The sequence below is a fragment of the Lagopus muta genome, chromosome 4 (genome assembly GCF_023343835.1).
Source record: "Lagopus muta isolate bLagMut1 chromosome 4, bLagMut1 primary, whole genome shotgun sequence".
NCBI lineage: Eukaryota > Metazoa > Chordata > Aves > Galliformes > Phasianidae > Lagopus > Lagopus muta.
In genome coordinates this window covers 57,093,128-57,114,162 of record NC_064436.1, presented here as the reverse complement: position 1 = coordinate 57,114,162, position 21,035 = coordinate 57,093,128, and the positions used below count along the sequence as shown (strand labels likewise).

The window sequence follows — 21,035 nt, the reverse complement described above, 5'->3', positions numbered from 1 at the left end:
GCTCTTCAGTAGGATGTTAAACTTTCTTACCCATCAAAGGAGAGCAACATGGGAACCAAGCACCTCTGCCTTATCAAATGGCAAGTGAAAGACAACAGAATCACAGAATCGCAGGATTTGTTTGCATTTTATATTAAAGCATGGCGGTGCAGGTATTAGCCTCAGTTATTTTTCTCAAAACTCTGATTATCAAGTTAAGTGCAGCAGGGAAAAATCAAGCTCACTCACCACAGACTACAGGAGAGCTTGTTGCCAGTAATAATCTCAGAGAAGTTTACTGGCATCCTTTTTACCCAAGCCCCTGGTCTGTTTTCTGTTCAGGCAGCCTGTAAGAAAAGTTCTGAGAGGCACAGCTCCTTCCTTTCATCCCTTGTGCATCATCAGTTCATTCAATTTAGTCTGCACCAAGCATTAACACCTGAATGAATAAACTGACCCTTCAGTCTCATCCTCCTGGAATTTAAGAAGCACCAGAAAACTTCTGCCCTCCCAATGACAAATTCTTCTCATGCTACTGTGTATGATAGGAACACACAAATGGCCATACTGTCTGCCCAAAGGTCTACCTGGCCCAGGAGCATGTGTCCAACAATTATCAACAGTAGATGCCTAGGGAAGAATATGGAAACATGTAGTGATTTTCACGGAAGAGCTCTCAGCCTCCAGAAAATCTGTATTTGAGATCTCCTCTGCAGGCCGTAAGGTCTTTGTGTTTAGTTGACAATGGTGGGATCTTCCATGTTTGTTTGTTTGTTTTTGTTTTTAGGCGTGTTTTTTTTCCTGCTTGTTTTGAACTGCCTAAGCACTGGGCTCATACATCTCTAAATGGAAAGAAGTGAAGAATAGTCATTTCTTTTCCTCAAAATTTGAGTCATCATTTATGCGATGACACTAGCGCACATTGCTTATTGCCTTTATCTGAATTTTCTCTGTTCTGTACCACCCTTTTTAAGAAGGAACACAGACTGTAGGGCTTTATGCAGTCTCTTTTCTTCTCTATTTCTTTTCTAATAATTCCTAACATTCAATTTACATTTTTTATTGCTACTGATGCTTTTGCAAGAACTATTCATTATAATTCCAAGATCTCATTGCTATGTGGTAACACTGAACTCAGACCCCACCATTTCCACACAGTTAAGATCATGTTGTTGTGTGGTTTCTTTTCCCAGAATATCACTTGTATTCATCTGTATGGAATGAGTGAAATTAAAATTTACAACATGCTCGAAACTTGAAATTCAGCAATAAAATAAACAAAAATATTTAAAAAAAACAAAATTCTTCTCTTTTATTCAATTTTTTATTAAAATTCTTATATTTTATTTAAATCTATTTCACTCAGGAATTTCCCACCAATGACACCACAACAGTGTAGCATCAAGAGATCGCTGTGCATCATTTGATACCAGTTTCTTTTGAGAAATATTACTACTTCTCTTAGCATTATAATGACTCATCATGCCACCTTAGAGATGCAAGTCTTAGACACAAGGGAATAGAAGGAAATCCCACCTTTCATTAACAAAAACAAAGCACATTTCAATCTATCACTGGTCTAAAAGTTAAAACTTAAATAGATGATATAGTCAAAAAAAAAAACAGTAAACAGATAACAGAGATCTAACTTTAATTTCAAATCTGTTTTGACCTTATTCCACGTTTTTTGAAGCACAGCTTTTAAATGAATAACAGAATTAGGTGGCAAACATGGGACCCATATATACTTCAAGTCTACCAGTCTAAGTCACTTCAAGTCTACCAAATTTATATAAAACAATCATGTGTGATATATTACTGGAATGCAGCCCAGAGTTTACTGGGTTTTCCACTAGAAATGCTGTCAGATGAGTCATACCATAAAGATCACATGAGATTTTGAAAACACCTTGATGAGAAATGATTTAGTACTTCCAGGACAACACCAAATAGGACAAAAAAATTGCATTGCAAGTAGCGTGGTTGTTCATACTCTAATGTTGGAAACTCTTATTTAAGATCTGATGGTGATATTATCTCATTACCCAAATGAGTGTTCCAGCCCACAGGCTCTGAATTAGTCATGAAAGCATTGCTTACATTTCTCTTCATGTAGCTGTTCCACCAGCGACCCTGATCTTAGTTGGGAAAACAAAGCATGAAAAATCCCAGCATTAGGAAACAACACTTTACATAAAAAGTTGATAGAGTGTATACACAGATATACCTTGCCTCTGTCACTCTGATGTTTTGCTGTGCTATTTTTTTTCATACAGTTTGATGTGTGAGCAATATACATGGACCACTAAATACTAAGGTTGATACATACAGTTAGAAATCATTGATTGTGCAAAAATACTATAGTTTTAACAGCTTTGAGGGTAAATTCTACCGTTATCTAAGTATATAAAACTAGCTAAAAAACACACCTCCACAAATTAGTCATTGTTTTATAAAACCCTTAATTTTCCAGTTTAAATTCTTTAGAAGTACCAGTTTTATTACTGAGCATTCAAAAAAATCAGGTTGAGAATAAATATCTTCTTTTCTGCGCTCTCCCAAACTGTAGGCATTGTAAGCTAATATATATTCGCATACCCACTGTTCACAAAATCTGTTATTTTCATATTTTTCCTGGCACAATGTGATCTCCTTTTAAATCAGGAGAAAGGAAAGCTTTTTTAGGTGATTATTACATTACATGACATGCAATAAATGTAAATCATCTTATCTCCATCCAATATTACTATGTGACATCAGAAACACTGGATAGGATTTTATCCTGTATAAACACAGAAATTCGTATTTCAAGCCTTATTTCCAACTGACCTAATAAAAGGCAGATTATCTCTTACCATGCTGTATTCCTTTACAAAAGCAACCCTTCTTTAATGTCCCCATCGGTTTAATTGTGAAATATGAAATTGTCGCATTTTAGAATGTTATAATTCCTGCTCTGATAGCTACCTTATCTGCACTTTTAAGAGTGTAGCACACAAGGACCAAGAAGACCAAGCAAAAAGTTGACACTTTTCTCTTGGACCCAGTAGTGGGGAAGCACAGAGCCTGGTAAACCCACGCATTGACTAGGGCAAACACCATGATCTTCTTCCTGTAGTGGGATGTGCACAGAGCACTGAGCTGAAGGAAGGGATGAGGACCATGCTCTTGCTCATACTGTCAGGCTGAAGTCTTGCTTTAGTGCGACTCGGTGCAGGGGAAAAACATGGCCACCCCACCCCAAGAGTCCTGCTCTATTTCTTCATTTCTGTTTAAACACCAGCACGTGGGAATATGTTAAAAAGTTTCTGTAACTCCCTTCTGTGCCAGAAATATCTTAAGCAAGTCAATCTGAAACTAGCTGTTGTAGTACCTCCATTAACTGTTTCACTGCTGGGAGTTCACTGAGATTGGCTTAGTGGGTAAAGGTGAGAAACCTCTTGACTTTAATTGGCCCCAGCTTCCTGGTTTGTTCTTAGGTCATTCCTGGTTCACTCTCCTCACTGCTGGTCCTGCAGTGGGCTAAAAAAGCACTGCCAACACTTAGGCACCTGCAGCAGCCATTGTTTATAGAACTCCACTCTGACAGTTCTGTGCATCCTGCTCTCCTGCATTGCTTTGGCCATCCTCCAAATTGCAATACCATTACCAGTATACTTAAGCTTGCATAGAATTCTCTGGAATTTCCTCTCACGTTGAGAAGTTCTTTTCAGGCTGTTTGAGGTTGATTTGGGATTGCCAGTGTTGGGAAGATAATTGTAACTGAAATGTCCCCATATATTTTAGTGTTTGTGCTTTCTGAACCTTCCAAAAGCTGCCAAGAACACAAAGTACTAAAAACTGAGAGATGGAGGAAACTTGAATGTGAAAAACCTCAAATACTCCTTTTTACTTTGAGTTTTAATAGAAGATTCAGTCATTCCATATTTTACCAGATTCAGTCATTCCATACTGGCCAGATTTGCCAGTATGTATAAACTCTGGATGGTCAATGAGTAAAACAATTACTGAACTTATAAATTCCAGCCTTGCACTGAAAATGCAGAAATTACTACCAGAAAAGCCAGAAAGATAACACCCTACAGCTCTGTTGCTGTAAAAAGGATTCTGGCCATTGCACCCTTAACATGTGGCAGTAGATATGAGCAGGACTGCTAGCTAATGAGACACCTGGGAAGGACTGCCAATAACATTGCATGTTCCTTACATTTCAGAAGTCCTAAGAATCGTCATAGTGGCAATATGTACAACCAACTTCTACAAAATAGGAGTATCTTCAGATTTCAGAGCCTTCACAGCCTTGCTTCTCCAGAACCTAAGTGGTACAGGTAAGTGATACAGGTAATTGCCTATTCTGAAAACAAGCTACAGTACTCTTCCCCTCCTTCAAAATGTACCAACTTTACTTGTGGAGGCAATAGTTGTACTGCTGTTGAATTGAAAGCTTATTGGATCACTTATTAGTACAGAATGACTTGGTGTTTAGTGTTGTGGGGTTTTTTTTATGAGTAAATTCCTCACGTGGCTGGAGAAGGTTTTATGCAAGAAAGGAAATAACTTGAAGTATTTTGACTGAGATTCCATGTGTGACACAAAATGGACACAGTATAAAACAGGCAGAAAAAGCACTTTATTTTTAATATGATGTGCAGATTTAGGAATCACATAAAACTGCTTTTGTCTTTTTGGATAAAGTAAAGCAAATAGTCATTGACTTCCAATGAGACACGGTTAGAGAGTTGAAGGGCATCAAAGTACTAAATGTGTTAGGCAATAATTGAAAACTAATGTTGTGGAGTATGAATGACTTTCTTTTTAAGAACTTGTCTTGGAATGTGACTAATACCTGCACACAAGATATTTAAATCTGCACATAACACAATGAATAGAGCAAGTGGGTTTTACCTGTTTGGATTTGTACACAACAGAAGTGCAAAAATTTGGTGCTCTAGGCAACTGTGCCATAAAAACACATTTTTGGACTAAGGCATCCAATCCATTGTGTTCATTACATGACAAAATCAGTACAAGTGAAACAAAACCATACCATTTAGATGGAATACACACCACAAACCAGCTCCTGTATGAATCAAGGATCAAACTTTGTCCACACAACCAACTATCTCAAATTATTTTAGGCTTGGTGAAGGAAATGGGAGTTTCAAAACCGTGGCACATCTACTTATCAAATTTAAAGACTATGCTTGAACACAGTTTATAACAGAGAGAGAAAAATGACTTCTGCTCTAAGATACTAATAAGCAAGGGCCACAGAAGTCAAACCCAAATAATAATGCCAAAACGTAGAGGCAGTTTCTAGAAAGCAGGGCAGACAGTAACACCTTAACCAGCAATGAGGTGTAAAGTATCCTGACACACACGCAGTGCTGCCTAGAGTTTACCCCAGGCGCCAAATCACATCAGATGTACTTGAGATGGGGAAGGAACGAGGGCTGTGCCAGCATGATTAAATCAATGCCAGCTGGGTTCCCTTCCCTGATTTTGGTCCCATTTGCACCTGGATAAGAGTACAGAAATTCTGCAGCGCTGTATATGTACTGCCCAGAAAGAAGAAAAAAGATCGTCCAAAACTAATTTTGCAAATAACTCAGCAAGTACACAAAGGTTATACAGAGTTAGTTTAGTGTCACAAGTTCATGCTTTCAAAGCCTTCATTCAGAATTCAAATGTCTGTCCTATTAAAACAAAGCACACTACTTTTTTTCCAGTTTGTGCAATCTCTACATAAGATTAAGGATAAACAATCAAAAAGCCAATAGCAGTGTCAGAGGGAAGAGCTAAGAGTTTAGCAGATCCCTTCACCCAGATGAGACTCGTTTACCAACTCAGTCCACACTCCAGGAATACTCCTGCATTCGTCAGTGCTATAAAGCTCTCACAGGGCAACATCCATACACAGCGCGCTCTCTTGATGCCAGCTGGACCCAAGACACTTTGCCAGCCAGCAGACCTCAGTTACTCAAGCTTCTTCTATTGGCCTTGCCTGGATGACACATCCCAGGATAGAGATCTGTAGCACTGTGGTGGCTCCAGTTTGCTACAGAGACAGCAGATCCCTTCCTCCACAACAGAAGCTATTGCAAATGCCACCCACTGGCTTTACAGTTTCTCCAGCATCTTCCCACAGGACAATGAATGTGCTAAGTCTTGCTCTGTAAGGCATTTCATGTCCTGGGACTAAGATCAATACACTGCCAGAGAAAAGACCATGGTCAACAATTACACAATGAATGCTACACAGTAAGATTACAACTCACTGTAGGGAGAAAAGATTTAGGGTTTTCCTGAGGACCTCATAAAAATTAGAAAGTGGTTGACACCCTTTTATTCCAAATGCAAAGCATATTTCTTCATTTATATATACATTCGCATAGCACAACATATGTTACTGGATAAAAATTCATCAAAACAAACATAATATTCTAATATGCACATTTCTTTTTCCATAAGATGGATAAAAAACAAAATAAGACAGATGAGTAGTCATGCTTTGCTTATTACCTTTATAATAAGGTTTTCAGATACTGCGATGGCAAACCTCTTTTGAATAGCAAGCATTTGCTTTATTCTGTTTTTGTGTAATTTCTGTGGGGGATTTCTTGTCACCTTAGAAGTTATATGCTTGGTTCTAGGAAGAAAGATTAGCTTTACTCAGAGGTCTAAGTAATTCAGATATATGGCAGGCAGCACCTAAAACAAAAGTGTAATATCAACAAACTCAGAAGTAGTTTTTATAGCTGTTAAATATACATGTTGCAAAAGATCAAATTTACTGCTTTGCTCTTATTGTATTAGCCACTTACAACATTTGGGTACTGAGCAACATAAACTTATTTTATGGTTCTTTCATCTTCTCCCAAAAGGATTCAACACTCATAGACAAGCTAATTCAATGTAGAGCCAACACAAGTTTTTATGATAGGCACTGCACATACAGAAGTATCATTTCTGATGGATAACACCCTTTCAAGCTCTTTTCTAGATCCATGAATTTATGAATTACATGGCAGAGCAGGGATCGCAACAAGCTTAATTTCAGTTATATGTTGACATTTTTCCCTTGGGAAAGGTTTTTATCAAAAAAAAAAGAAGGACTAAAGATAACATGTTCCCTTAGATTGGCCCAAAGAGGTCAGTTTAGCAGTTTTGTTCTTTACTTATCAAAAGGTGGGCTGTGGAGCCCATCACCACCTATAAATAGAAACATTTCTTAGGCTGGCTTCATTCACAACATGATTACAAAATGGAACGGTTAGAAAAAAGAATGCAATTGCTGTGGAATAAAATTTAAAGTAAACAATGAATTATGCAAATAAATGCCACACAAAGATAGTGATAAGAAAGCAACTCAGGAAACCTTTTTGAGAGTGTACTGGAAAGCTAAATTTAAGGAAGCCAGAATACCAGCAAAGTTTTCTACCTCCACCTCATCAGTCATAATCTAATTCTGGTACACCAGAAGCGAGAGGTGAAACATTAGTCTGAGGGTCTGTTTACTCAAAAACACTATCGGTGCTTTTGCTCAGGACTCTAAACTCATCATGAGATGATGACAAACAGTGCTGAACATAACTGTGGAAGTAGTTTTATTCCCACCTTTTCCTAGAAGCTGCTCCTCCCAAGGAGTGACTATAGAGAAATTTCCACCTCAGGAGTTTGAGTGAAGTAGAACATTGCTGCTAAACAGAAATTGGTAAGGTGCTTGCAGAACAGTATTTAAGGAAACCCAGATTAGGTGCAATTAAGAGATCTGTTTATTGCTGGCAAGGTGTGGCAATATGTAAGAAATTCATGGTACCCTTAGGGGGAGTTTCTTATTTCTCATGATATTCAGTGATTTCTGTTTCACAACTGAAAAGTGTGAAAAAATGCTAACATTTACATTCAAACTTGCACTGCAAAAAATACTCATATTCAGTATCAGCTAAAATGAAGCTAGCATAAATTTTGATATGACCATAATCTTTCTTAACTCCAAAAGAGGTGAACTCATTTCTCCTTCCACACATTAACGTGGAGATATTACCTGATGGTGTATAGCCAGATCTTGGTTTCTTGGAGTTTTCATAGTACTTTCCAGCACTACAAGTGGTGGTAACAGTCTTGCCATAAGCATGATTGCCATCAAGAGATGAGATATTAATTTAACAGTACTATAATAACCCTTTTATCTCACTTAATAAAACTAATGAAGTGGAGAGCACAGTTTTGTTCAAAATCCAACCCAAATCAGCCTGTTTCACAACAGTGTGTTTTGGCTTTCCAGAAGGACTTCTTTACTGGTCAGCAAATCTGTGACAGGCTGGAGAAAAGTTAACAAGATTATGAAGATAAAATTGTCTCAAACCAAAAAATCATATAATTTTCTTGAAACAAGCACACAGATGAAATTGTAAGGATAATGGGAAAAGCGCATCTGAAAACATTTCAAATGGAAACAATCCAGTTGCAGTCACCAAAGGTCTTACTGTATTGTACTGTACTGTACACTACTGTACCTTGGCTGAACTGTCCTACCACATCCCCCTACTATCAGGTTTGGTACTTTCTGACTTCCATCTGTCTGGGCCAATGAAAGATGGACTGCATGGGCAACATTTTCTAGCAACAATGCCATCATAGCAGCTGTGAAACAGTGGGTCATCTCTGCTGGTACAGATTCTTACGAGCATGGCACACAGGCTCTTATTCATCCCTGGTGAAAATGCACAGCTAATGGTGGTGACAATGTTGAAAAACAGTGTTTTGTAGCTGAAGGCTTGCTCAATCAAATACTGTTATTGAGCTCTTTGTATCAGTTGTTTCTTCCATGGAAACAAGTAGGAGGCACTACTTTCAGTGAGACCTACACACATACACATAAATGTCACACTACCCATTTTAAACATACTTGTATATATTCTTGTGCAGTTAAAATGGTACATCTGGCTTTGTGTATTGCATTCACATAGCCATGCTGGCATATACAGAACTCTATATAAATACTTCATTATTAGACATCTTCAGCCCTGTGTGATTATATTTCCACTTTTGCACTGTAGCACAAATAATCGTCAAAATAGTTGGACCACCACAAAGCAAAAACAATTTTTAATTAAGCAAGATCATTTGGGAACAATCTATGGTGGTTTTCAAGTAGCATGTATTCTAGCTTCCTCAGTTGTAACTCAATACATTTATAAGCCTCTTTATCTATAAAGAAAATGAAAATGAGAAGCCATTTCAGTCTTATGTAACAGAAGGAATCATTCTGTTATGAATCCAGAAACACGTGGAAGGTAGTAAAGGAAAGAGAGCTAACACAGACACTTTGTCTGAACTCCAAAAGGTGCAGATGAGTCACCTGCACAGAGCACATCATTATGATATGAACTCTCTCTATATGAAAGTGCTGACCTAATGTGGGAAACAAGAAATAACTCCTACTTGATTGCTGAAATTATGCTTGTTTCAGGAATGATGTATTGATAGCTTAAGTTGCTGCCTTCATTGAAATAGCTGGCAGGTTTTTGCTTTTTCAGAAACTAAATCCAAATATTTGTTTAAATTAAAGGTTTAAAATAGCCAGCCATTGGCTGAAAATATGGGAAAAGCAGATTCACACTGCTTCTCTTTACTTCCAGATCAACACCTAGCGTTTTTGTTCTCTGAAACCATATGTCTGTATTTGAAGATTGGATACCCTTACACTACTGGCGTTACACATAGGATTTTTAAAGCAGTGCAGTTTTCTATTGCATGCAGTCGGCTCGAATGCCAACAGTAATTCATTCTGAAATACACCAGCGAAACGAGTATTAACTTTTTTTTCCCATTATCATAATGCAGATGCTGTTAGGACAATGACCACCACCCCAGAAGAGCACTGACAGATTTCTGTGCCAGCACACTCAGATCAGAAATCTCATGTGCCCTGCTCTGACCTGCAGCAAGACCAGACTTTCCCACCCCAGTCTCTATTGACCCAGCCAATGACTGGCAATCAGTGGTTGGGAAACTGGCACACTTTCAGGTGCTACGACTTTCTCTTTTTCTCAAAAAAAAAAAAAAAAAAAAAAAAAAAAAAAAAAAAACAAAGAAAAACTTTGGACAGAGGCAACTAAGCTACAGAAATATCCATAGGTGCTTTGGGGAGAACAGAAGAATCAGCTGGGCTTTCAGAGTCAAGCAAAGAGAAAAGGATCAGGAGATAACCAGAGAGTCCATGGATGGCACATATGCAAAAAAAAAGCTGCATCCAGTGCTCCCTTGGAAAAGTACACTTTTCTTTCCTCTCTTAGGACAGCCAGTGGTGTACAAAGTCCAGGAGAAACGCCTAGGGAGTCAGACCTACAGGTATGAAAATAGTCTCTGGCAGTGGGACAGAGGGACAGGCAGCAGAAACAAGGTAAGAAACAGAGACATGCTCATATATGGCTAACCTAGATTAATGAAATAATTTCTCCTGAGAAAGAGCAATAGGAAGTTCAGATGGCAGCTGAGGCAGCAGGAACCTCTGAACATCCGCTGGTGAGTGCTTCCTCTGGAACTCTTCACACCTCCATCGAGGGCAGGAAGGAAATGCCCAATAGCTACTACAGCCCTTAACAGATTAAAACGTAGCTTTATTTGTCTCACTCAGGGACGGTCGTGCGGGATTTTACAGTTCATGTTTCAAACAGGACATGGCATTCTGCAAAACACTGGCTGGACATATCCACCATTTAAATCAGCTCTTCATAACTTCTGTCACTTTGTGGGAAAGGGAGGGCTGGGAGCAGCAGGCTGTTCACCCACAGAGGGGATGGTCTAAGTGGATAATTCAGTCGCTTTGATATCCAAATCATGGCCTATTTATTTTAAATTCCAACAAAGGGCTAATTACTGCTAATTATACCAGCAGTGACGGTGACGTGGCTGTTCACACAAAGAACTTGGCAGAGACCAAACTCCACTTACACATAGGTCAGCAGAAAGAAACGAGAGCGCTGCACTTTGTCACATCTCATTTGGGCTGCCTTCAAAATGCTGAGCTAGAGGCAAAAGATACCACAGTTCATTTCCAATTCCCTGTCTAATCCTCTCACCCTTAATTTATTTTAAAAGTTTAATCAGAAGTTCATAAGGCTCAGATATAAATTTTTAAAGGAAAAAAAAAAAAAGCTATGCACCTGCAGGTAAGCTTTTTAAGAACTCATGGCTACTCAAAGTTTCATTATGAATAGGGAGTTTAGCAGTTCACTTTTCTGCAAATGTTACAGTGATAAAATGTAACTTTCATTCCCTCACTGTTGCTTCAGGGATATGTCATTTATGGAAAATAAATAGAAGACTTCTATCACAAAGAAACCATGCTGCATTCAGGGTCAATGGAAATCTGTACCTCGCTCTGGAGTTTCTGGCAGCATAGCAATAAGTTCACTTAGAAACTGTCACTAACTGCTAGAAGCCTCTGTACAAGTAATGAAAGTGCTCGCCACTATTTTTGGTACACAAATAACGTCATATCTGCAGAAGAAACCTGACTAAATGTACGTTTTACAGCCTGACGTGAGTTGATGAACTTGACGATGTTACCATTCTTGAAAGAAGTCTGCATGTTGGTGAATGCGGATTGCTGTAATGTTCTCGGATTTCCAGAAGTCAAAGTGTTTTGACAAGATCTCTCTCTAAAGGCTCTTAAAGAAACTGAGTTATCATAAGGATGAAAATTATTTAGTAGATTAATGATTTGTTGAAGCGCAGTAATAAATTGTTTTCACCATGGGAGACCAGAGATCAGGGATCCGCACTTGAACTTGTTTTCTTCAGTACATTCACAGATGATCTGTAAAAGGGGATTAATAATGAGTTGGCTAAGTCTGCTGATGATAGAAATCGCTTACAACAGTCAATACTTCAAAAGGCATTGTCATACTGAATGCCGAGTGATTCAGCAACATAAAACCACGCATCATTTATTATCGATAGACACACATAAATACACTTGGGGGAGAAAAACACACAATTGCACATACACTGTGATAAATTATAAATAATCACTCCAGGAAGAATCTTGGACTACTTGTTAAGACCTCTTTGCAAACATCTGTCCAGCGCTCTCCGGCAGACAGAAAATGCAAACAAAATGTTGCAACCATTATAGACAGGAGAAAGAAAAGGCAAAAGACAAACTACTGCACCACCATACAAACCCCGACTGCACCCACATCCAAAGCACTGCATGTAGTTCTGATTGACCCGTAGATCTACTAGAAGTATGCAGGACAAGGAAGATGAACAGCAGTAGAACCCCATAACAGTGTGAGGCTCAATAAAGTGCTCTCCTATTTAAAAACAAAAACAACAACAACAACAAAAATCAACAAGAGAAATAACTAAGAGGAAATATAATAGCTGTATATAAAATTGAGAGTAGCCCACAGAAAGTAACAAACAATTGTTCCCTATTTCTTGTACGCAAGACCTAGTAAGCAGCAAATACTGTAGCTTAAATCAAACAGAAATATTTTTCACACAATTCAGAGCTACACTGAGCTAAACTGTATAGTTTATTGCTGTAAGAACGTTGTGGCTGACAAAAATGTAAGTGCGTTTAATAAATAATTAGAAAAATCTATAGAGGAAGGATTCAGAAAAGGCTGTTAAATATATAATGCTCTTAAATCTACAGTTCAAGGACTATGTGCATTGCACACAGATGGAAATTGGGGAAAGTGTCACCATGCTTGCATTGCTCCTGTCATCACCCCTAAGAAACAGTTAGGAGACAGTATCCTGCTCTAATTTAGTGTGGGCATTCTTATGCTATTATTTAGACTCAAAAGCCAGAAGTTTCATGATCTAATTACATCTGCCTTCAAGAAACAACTTAAATTTGGCATCTATTTTCATCACCAGGCAGAAAGGCCATTAATTCTTTTTTGCAAGAAGTAGGGGCTGAACCCTGCTGACAAAAATATTAACTCCTTCCTGCAGTAAGCACATGCTGGAGTGCCACATCTGTCCTTTTTGACTGCAGAACAAACTACTACCTACTCACTCTTCATCCAGCAGTTCACGCAACTGATCTCTCACCTTGCTTTTCATTACATTTGTTATATTGACTTTACTTATTCTTGCATATAGACCATACTTTTGAGTTGTTAGACCTCTGAAAATATATTAGATGTAATTTTTAGTCATGTTTCCTTGTATTTTAAATATAGTATATCCAATTCTTTTGCATTCTCAAGTGCCATTTTATTTTCTGAAGTGACTTTTATTTAGCTGTGTATACATGAACACTTTCAGGCTGCCCAGAGAGGCTGTGGATGCCCCGTCCCTGGAGGTGTTCAAGGCCAGATTGGATGGGACTCTGGGCAGCCTGACCTAGTATTAAATGGGGAGGTTGGTGGCCCTGCATGTGGCAGGGGGGTTGGAGCTTCATGGTCCTTGAGGTCCCTTCCAACCCTGGCCATTCTGTGATTCTGTGACTTCAGAAGATGAAAAGGTACAAATCATTCACATTTTAGATACCACACATTTTCAAAATCATATTCACCAAACTATTGGTATGAACATTTTTATTGATCTGTTGCTTACAGCAGTTCTATGGCTATGAAAATAATATTTTAATTACAAAAACAGTTAATAGATGAGCACATGAAGCTGCATTTAAAAATGGGTCTAAATGACTAAGATGGGACTGCGCCTTAGCCCTGATGAGAACACAGGGTGTGCAAAACCGGCCTTGTCCTCAACTCTCCCCTAAGCAAACTTATGCACAAATTAAAATGGAGAAAGAAAAAGAGTTATAGATAATGACTGCACTTTTTAATAGAGTTTATATGCTTCACTTCCACAGCATTTTAATGAAATTTGAATGCTTAATTCTTCTGGGTTCTTCTGAAAATCCCAGTTCACATCACCAGATGCAAAAACGATGACTGAATGTTTTCTTTTAATGTTTCCAGTCACAGCACAGATGAACTGCATTCTGTATAAATTATAAGATGCACTTACAACAACCAAGTAAAGTGCAGGAAGGCCTGGATTAACCCAAATGCAAGAGGCGATTTGTAAAAACTGCACTTCCTGGCTGGCCTCACAACATAGCAAGCAAACAAATGTCAGAAGGCTAGATCTCAAAATAAACCAAAACTCCATTTTCAGAAGCACAAGAGCCTTTAAAATGGTGACTACACAGCCATAGGGACAGTCATGGAAGAAATGTGCATTTTCCTTTTTCATCTTCTTGTATTATTGAATCCACAATGACTCTGCAAAGCAGGCGTAGATAGGTATGTTGTGGGGCAGGAAGGGACAGGAGGCACATTTGGCAGGAAAACTGGTGGAGCAGCAATCCTTCAAGGGTGCTGGGCTGCCTGAGTCCCAGGAACACTGACACTGAGGAACATAACCCTGCTTCGGGCTGACCTAGTCTGAACAAACAGCCTTCAGCTAGAGGTTAAGAAGTGTTCTGATGCCTTAGGAATAAAATGCTCCTTTTATCTTTCCTACATCTTGTAGATTTTGGGTAGAAGATGGTGATTTTTAGGGTTGGAGACCATTAGTATAAGGCCAGATACAGAAGCTAAACATGTTACACTGCACCCAAATCTGATTTACTTTACTTTTCCTTTTCAACAGGTCTATTTGTTGAAATACAGATTCTGATTGTTTAAATCAACACGCTGTTAGCTCACTCTGCTTCTTCATTTTGATAATTAACAGCAAGCTTCTAGACAGTTACAGAAAGTCTTCCTAGGTAGATTTTTTAAGCCTGGCTTCCTGAGGAAATGAAGCTTGCATGCATGGTACTGTCTCTCTGTCACGTCTGTTCAGCTTCAACTAAATTGAATTGAGTAGACATTTTTAAAATAGTAAGATCTTACAACAGACCTGTACAACATTTAGCACATCACGGAATGTAGATCCCAAAGTAATTAATGTGTGTTGCTAGCGCAGGAGAAGGGCAGTAAGATGGGTTCAGCTGGTAGCAGCTGCTGACCGTGCTGGACATGTACCAGTTGGCAGCCTTGCATGCCTAAATCTCCAGAACAGAGTCTGCTGGGTCATCTCTGGTCATTCGGCCAAGCAATAGCAGTGTAAAGCCTTGGGAAAAACTACCAGTATCACCCTGGAGGAGAAACTAATGAGAAACGAGGAATCTTATCAGGAGTGCTTTTGAATGTGAAGAACATGGATGTATCATGACTCAAGAAACAAAAATCATTCTTCACCAGCTACACCATTCAATGAATGATCTGGAACTGTTGGGTTTTTCCCATTATCTCTCTTGACTTACCAACCTCCAAGTTTCCATCCAGATTTACCTGTGCTTGCAGCTCATGTGTACAGATCCCTGCACAAATACATCAGGTATTCAGTGATCTGTTCAATGGTGGGTATGTTGTAACCCAGTTACACATAGTTAACCACGTATATATATTGTAAGTCAGTGTTGCATACGATGCAAAGCAATGATGTATGATAAACTGTACAACAGAGGATGGTAAGGTGACTTCCATGATAAGCCAATATGTATATTAACATATGAAGGTGCCAATTTCACTTACATACAACAAATAGCAATAGAAGATGCATCCTCCCATCGGACTTATAAATACAAAAGAATACACATTGGTTCATGTAAGATGAGGCTGCCTTTACTTCAAACGCTCAAGAAGAAAGCATGATGTTGATGAAATTGCACGTCTCTTTTTTACAGTGTAGTGGGATGATAATAAGTGCCTGCTGACAGCCTCACTTTCTCTTATGGGAAAACAACAGAACCAAAACAGTAAGAAAAATTATTGCATCTTCCCTTTCCAGCAAGGTGTAAGAACTCTAAGGTCTCTTATTTTTGCTTTTGAAAGGCAGGTTTTTGTTAAACAAAAGGCAGAGAGCACTGCAGGAAAAAAAAAATCCGAACTCAAGGCAACGCTGCTGCAAGCACAACAAGCCCTTTGTTAGCTGTTCCACATCATAGCAAACAGGCACTTGAGCAGCATGCGTGGCAGCCCTGCAACTCCATCGAGCATCACTGCTGAAATCAGCCAGTATTGGGAAAAAAAGGAATGGTATTTGTCACCTATAACTCATATTGTGACAAAATGAAGCTGACAGGATCTTTATAAATCAGTTGAATTTAAAGCAGAACAGGCAACTTGCTATCTTATATGCAGCGCTTTGCCCACTTACCACTGTATTCTCCAGTGAATTGAGTTATACTGTAAAATAAAATTCTCAGTCTTGAAAAAATTAAGCTCATGTGAACACCAAAAAAGACTGAGATGCCTCTGTCTCAGGCTCCAGCAACACTAGTGGGTTGATTATGTAAGATATGCCCAAATGATCATAATTACAGTCTCATGTATGCCTGATGAAGATGAAAGAAAACGACCTCATAGTCCTTGCTGCTCTGACTTTGAGGTAGCAGCTATCCAAAAGAGAGGGCCTCTCTTCATCAACTTGCCAAAGTTTTGCAACCAGCTACACCCATCCCTAATGCTTCAGAGCAACTTGAAATTAAAACATCCAGAATTAGCCTAAGCAATCAGCCTCTTGCCCTTTGTCAGCAGCCACTGTAGCCCTGAAGCATGAGGTTTTGTAATTGTCTTAAGGCAGAGCCAAGTGTGTGGAACATGTTGAGGGCAGCGAGAGCTTTCTGTTCTCTTCCACAGCTTATGAAGGAAGAGAGTGACAAAGAACAAATATGAATCGCAGAGGTACAGATTGCACAGTAGAAATGACCTCTACAGCCATCCTCACAGATACCCTATACTCAGAAGCCTGTTCCCAGAGTCAGATTAAAGTGTATCCAATTGGATTAAATTCCTAGCAATGGCAAGCTTACCACCTACCTACAATAGGAAATTATTCCTACGTGTAATCACTCTCACTGCATCTTTATGGTGATTGAATTTTTCAAGCTTTGATTTTCAGCCACTGGATCTGTTCTGTTTCTTTCTGCAAGACTGAAATCTATACCTGATTTAGTTGGTCTTTTGTTCCTAATACATTTCTAATGCCTTCTTATTGTCTGAAACTCTACTGCCCACTAATAATTCCTTATTACCTCTTTCTTCACCAAAGTCTTCTTCATTTTGTAGATTCAATTTTCATTCCAAGTTATGCCCCCCTTTTCCATATTTAACATATTGATTTCTTGTTTAATTATCACCTTTGTGCCTTCTTTACTATGCTAGCTTTCCTCTCCAAGGTAACTTACTTGTGTGCTCATTAAAGCATAGCCTTTAGAATACCCAGCAGGATTTTCTTGAGAGTCCCAGTTTCCATTAAAATTTCCCCTTTTAGCACTCAGTTATGGAAACAAGTTGTTCCGAAGAACTGGTCGATTTTATGTTGCACATAATACTGCCTGCTGCCAAAATCTGTTTCCAAAAAACAAAGGGTACTGCAGTACCCATGAGTTCTGGTGATCAGTCACTGACACTGCTCTGTGCATCAGAAAGCAGTCCAGTACTGATTTATCTCATGCTTGACACAGAAATTTCCAGCCACAGATGTTATTTAGATTTTTCCAAGATTAAGAAAATTTAAAGTGTTGGATTTTTTCTCTTTCTAATGATGTTTGAAATAAATCCTCATTCTGAGTTTACTGATAGCAACGCATCTTTGAGGATAACTGCAATAATTGCTATAAAATATGAATGTTCTCCATTCTGACAGAATTTGCCACCTGCACACCTGTAGCACACACCTATGAGCCACTCATTTGGTTTTGTTCATAAAATGGAGGGCAATTTGAGCCATTTTGTGATAAGCTAGAAATACCAAATTAATACGTTTCATTTGTAATTTTGAATTCTTTTTTAAAATTATCTTTGAAAAAATACTGTGGGCGTATTATTTCCTTCAACATACTACTTCAATTAAAATGATCCTTTTTTTTCATACATTGATATCTGCAAGTGCAATGTAATGTGGAGAAGTCAACTGCGCATTTTTTATTGTTTGTGGAAACTGCCAGTACTATTGGTGTTGCTTGTTGTTGGAGTATTTTTTTTTCATTCCAGCACTTGGATTCCAAAATAAAACAATGGTAGCAATGAATATTGACCAACATTTTATTACCCAGTACATCAAACATTATACCCATCTCTTTTGTTGAAAAACTGCAGCACTTGAAAATATTTTTAGATCTTTCCTGGCTCTACGAAAACAAAACAAATAGATTTCTTATCACATCACAAATTACTATGTTGTACAGATAAGGCTATGTGAAGTACAAAAGGAATGAAGAACCCAAGTACCACCATGCTCAAAGAAAAAAGTATTACAGTGAGTGCCTTCTTTTTAATTAAATTCAGGTAGCCCCTACTTACTCACCAGCACACCAAGATGGAAGTATTCAAGTGATGACTAATCACTTAACTCCAGGCAAGTTCATTCACATCAAAGGAGAGAAAGCTAACACAAAGACATAGTATGTCATAAAGATCACACCAGACCTAGGCAAACTTTTGGAGAATTTATCTAGGCTTTTGCATTTCTGAAGTAAAGCCAGAAAAGTAGAGGCTGCACGAGTGACAAGTTAGCAGAGGTTAACTGAGGAGGTAAGACACTTGCAGGTCATGAGAAATACTAGAATCATATTAAACAAAAATATTACCGTGGCATCAAGAGAGTTTGAAGGAACCCTGGAATATGTCATGGCTTGTAGCAGCCTCCACCCGAGGGCACCACTCAGGGTTGCAAGCAACATGGGTCCAACTCTTCAAAAGAAGGCAAGAATTGAACCCAGGTCTCCCATACTGTGGGTGAATGCTGAAGTCATTGGGCTTTAGGGTAAAATAAGGAGAGCACCTCCCTTTGCTTCCTGAAGTTTTGTGAACTTCTGTGCTTTGGTTTCATTGTAAGTAGTCAAAAATGAAATTGTGTTTTCGGGGTTATTAGGGAACAGAAGGAATACTCTGTCCAGTCTTGGTCCATTCAGATCAAAAGAGACATTAAAAAAAAATGAGAGGGTCTAGTAGAGGGCCACTGACATGATTAGAGGACTGCAGGAATCAACAGATGAAGTAAGAGTGAAATAATTGTGTTTGTTCAGTGTAGAAAAGAGACAGCTGAAGGGAGAAGACAGTGTTCTACCACCTAAAAGGTTATAACGGAGAAAATGGAGGTTCTCTTCAGAAGAAAGGACAGTTGGCAGAACAAGAAGCAATAGGCACAAGGTACTTCAGGAGAAAACCCATCCAGGTATAGGAGAAAACCCTTCACCATGAAAGCAACAGGACGTTGGAACAGGCCACCCAGAGCACTGGGGGAACCTCTCTCCTGAAATCACAGGGCTGAGCAGACTCCTGAGCACAGCATCTGAGCCCACCTAGGTCCTTGGAACAGATGGCTTCCAGAGCATTCTTCCAATGTAGGCTTTTCTACAATCCCATTACTATCAAGTTTTTGTTCTGACTAGAGAACACAAAGCAAACAGAAGAAGTTGATGCTACTAGAAATATAATAATTTGTAACTATGGCTCCAAACTGCAAAGCAGTTTGTCTTGAGCTACTTGTCATGTAGCTCTAGTTTAGTTTCGGCAATGTGTCATCTGTCAATTCACTTCCTTTAAGTACATTCTAAGACATTGTTGTAAATGTTGTAGATAAATGCAATTAGAGATAATTAGTTGATTTTTTATATTGTGCATGCTATGCCTCAAATAGGTGACAGAGGCAGGCATTTATCCAATGCAATCCCATTTATTTACAAAGCCTGTACATGATGTACTGTTTCTCTGAACGCAGTAGGAAGCAAACAGCAGGAAACAGTTTCTTTACTCACAATTTCAAGTACCTCTCATTTTTCTCAGGGGTGTGTTGCAAGCGGTCCTCGGGCTGATGGACTTCCTTGTTTCCTTTTCTGTGTGTGCTTGGCGTGCTGCTGTCCCTCACACACAGACCCACAGAACCACTGTAAATTTGATCCCATTATTTTCAGGACCTAAAAAATCCTTCATATTATCTAGCTAAAGCATTACTAGCATGCAGTTTGCTCACCAGAGAACAGCTGAGGACTGGAAACTATTACTAGGTAAAAGAAAATTTAAATATTTTGTTTCGTTTTGCTTGCACAGCAGGCCTGAAGCAGCTTCAGAGCAGCAGAGTACAAATGCAAAAGCATATACTTAGATGCTTTTAAAACACTTACCTAACCATCGCGTGACAGTGATTACAATGTCAGCACTATGCAAAAATCTCTGCACTCTAATTACAAAATAGATAACTGACAGAGTTCTACATGTAGCAAAAACCAGACTCATGTTCCATTTGCATAGCTTCAAGACAGAGTTCATTGGAAATATTTTTTGGACTACTTGCATTCACTGTCTTGGGCAAAAAATATTGAGATGTTTTGAAAGCAAAAATTGAGTAGACAAAGTAGGAAAAAAACCAGAAAACAGCAAAGCCAAGTTACTTATTCTTGCCACTCATATCACTTTAATTCATGCCTGTGTGACTGATGTAGACTTTATCAATGAAGTTATACATGCTGGAACAAAAATAGACAATATATAAAATTGGAGACTGTATTTTCAACCTTCAAAGAAGTTTTAGCAGATAAACTAGATATGAAGCAGGAAAAAAGCCCTCCATCATGTGTAATTCCAGCCAGGGCAAACCAAACATACTGGTTATCCCAGCAAGAGACCATGCTGGTGTGTCCCTCTAAGAAGCTTGCTTTGGGAAAGCATAATATCCATTGGAAGACCCGATGTGGCATTGTTCATTATAGAATGTTTGTGACAAAGCATATGAAAAATGAAAATTTTGGTATTTGCCCTCATTTCTTCCTCCACGCTTCAAAAACAGAAAGGGAAGAGCACACTTTTGCTCAGCACATGCTGTAAATCTCTCATTAGGTAACCACTGCAGCCACATACAGTCCTGATGTCCTTACTTAAAAAGAAAAAAGGAAAAAAAAAATGTTTGTAAGCTTGCAACATGAAAGAAACGACAGGAAAAACTGATGATACAGAAGTCTTGCCCTATGGTTAGAAACAAGAGCAGCTCAATGAGATTTGCTTAACAAAACAGGGCTGAGATGCCTT

General features: G+C 38.7%; 1 long non-coding RNA gene across 3 annotated transcripts in view; it reads right to left on the bottom strand.

Moving 5' to 3' along the window:
* Nucleotides 1–1,657: 1,657 nt before the first annotated feature.
* The window catches only part of LOC125691546 (uncharacterized), a 31,543-nt gene continuing 12,165 nt past the window's right edge, over nucleotides 1,658–21,035 (bottom strand). Inside the window, exons 2-3 of one of the 3 annotated variants that reach the window (XR_007376155.1) lie at nucleotides 6,502–12,305; nucleotides 1,658–6,191 (exon numbers count right to left, since the gene is read on the bottom strand). This is a non-coding gene — a long non-coding RNA (uncharacterized LOC125691546). Of the gene's footprint in view, nucleotides 12,306–21,035 lie in introns of all 3 variants that reach the window. The other 2 variants (XR_007376156.1, XR_007376157.1) reach the window with 2 other exon arrangements.